This window comes from Aptenodytes patagonicus, chromosome 5 (genome assembly GCF_965638725.1).
Source record: "Aptenodytes patagonicus chromosome 5, bAptPat1.pri.cur, whole genome shotgun sequence".
NCBI classification, from domain to species: Eukaryota; Metazoa; Chordata; class Aves; order Sphenisciformes; family Spheniscidae; genus Aptenodytes; species Aptenodytes patagonicus.
The window spans coordinates 34,338,854-34,340,692 of NC_134953.1; the positions used below are offsets into that span (position 1 = coordinate 34,338,854).

Genomic DNA, 1,839 nt, shown 5'->3' on the forward strand with positions numbered 1-1,839 from the left:
AGCGTGGCCCCTGCCTTTAGAGGCGGTCTCATTAGAGCCCTAGCCCAGATCCATGTGCATGGCACGTACAGCGCTGTTAGACGTGACAAGGTAGCTGTGAACTCACAAAAGTTCAGCCGTCTGCAACGTTCACCCTCCAGACTGCAAAATCTGTTGCAGAAGCTGACTGAATACTCAGCAAGTATCAGGCTCTACCCATGGCTGTGTGTTCAGTGTGACAGCTCTGCTGCTATCTCTACCCAATTAGGTCACCTCGGGTACCCACACAAGCTGCAGGTAGAAATACAAACATTACCAGAGTTGAGTGAAATTCTGAGAGCTCAAATATTCCTAGAGCTGAAATTCTGAACCAATCTTAGACACTTACAGCCTGTGCAGTTCCTACAGGTATGGCATAACTCCCCTTTCAGACCTGCAGTCCAGATTTACTCCTCCATGCAGTATTTACAAAGGTTCATGAACTTCAAGTATCTTTTAAAGTGCCTAGATCCACCTCACAGTGTTCGAGCAAATACTAAAATGAATACTTGCTACTGGAAGGACTGCTAGAAGAATGATACAAACTCAAGACTCACTTTTAAGACATCTCTGAAGCGAGAAGGCCTCAGCTGACATACGGTTCAATTTTGGGTATCTCATGTCAGAAAGGGCAGCCAACTGAAAAGAAAAGAAAAAAAGAGAACAGGAACTATCAGAGCTCTAGAAAACTGGTCCAGGGAGGAGAACTGAAATAAATGGCATTTAACCTAGAGAGAAGGCAGAGGGGAAAGATAATAACATTCTTCAAGAACTATAAGGAGTTATTGCAAAGAGAAAGGAATGAATAGTTAGTTGTCTAATGTGTATGCAGAAAAGAGGTAAGTAAGCTTAAACTCCATCAAAAGATATTGCTTTAGATATTAGGAAAAGCAAGGCTAGCTTGGTATACCAACAGGGATTTCTCTGGAAGAGCGTAGCATTTTGGGAACACAAATGCACTGGGTTGCCGAAACAAGAAATGACTGAAGACAGCTGCCAAGACAGTAAACAGCCCCTGTTTACTTTGATCATTTCTTAGGCTCCAGGACACAGGCTGAAATCGGAAGGCTAACTGAAATCTTTCCATAGCCACACAAGAGATGGCTGGAAAATAACAATTCTGAAACAACCGTTCAAGATGTGCCGTTTCCTACACTTCAATGCAAAACTAATAAATACGATAAAAACCTTTTTACATACAAGTGCATATAAAGCTGCAGTTCCCATTACACTGCTTGATATAAGCGTTTTGCTTTTTGAATTCTACAGAAGCTTAAAAAGCAATGTTGTGGGCTAAAATTAAGCACAGGACGTTTCACTCTAGCAAAACTGGCTATGAGCATCTGAAAAAACAGTGAAGAAGAATATTCGTGTATTCACAAGTAGTCATTAGACTACTGCGTACAACAAGCTTGGAGTTCATACTGGTTTATCTATACAGGAACATTCAGAAGCGTTAAGGCATATCAGTTACAGCATACACTGAGATACACTGGATCTTTATGCAGAAGAAGCAGTCCTAGTCAGATGCAAACTGGCTTTAGATCACAGGCAGCTTTGGACCTGAATGAGAAACCCCACTTGAGAATTAAAATACACTTTAAATGAATACATATTGATCCTAATTGCTTTCCTTTAACTTCTCTGGATGCCCTCCTGATGACAAGTCCTCCACTTTTAATTAACTCCGCTTTTCATATGAACATGCCAGTCAAGCGCATACCATAGTTTTGATAGGGCAACCTTGCTGGTGAAAGACAAACCTGTGAAAACAAGCCACAGAAACAAAAGGCTAGAGGAAAGAGTCCCTCCTCCATGTCT

At 41.5% G+C, this 1,839-nt stretch overlaps 1 protein-coding gene across 1 annotated transcript in view; it reads right to left on the reverse strand.

Annotated features, from left to right (window-relative positions):
- The window catches only part of SLC16A9 (solute carrier family 16 member 9), a 23,075-nt gene extending 22,477 nt beyond the window's left edge, over positions 1 to 598 (reverse strand). The window contains exon 1 of the mRNA XM_076339309.1: positions 576 to 598. The gene's annotated coding sequence lies outside the window, so the exon portion shown is untranslated. The remainder of the gene's footprint in view (positions 1 to 575) is intronic.
- Between the last annotated feature and the right edge of the window lie 1,241 nt (positions 599 to 1,839).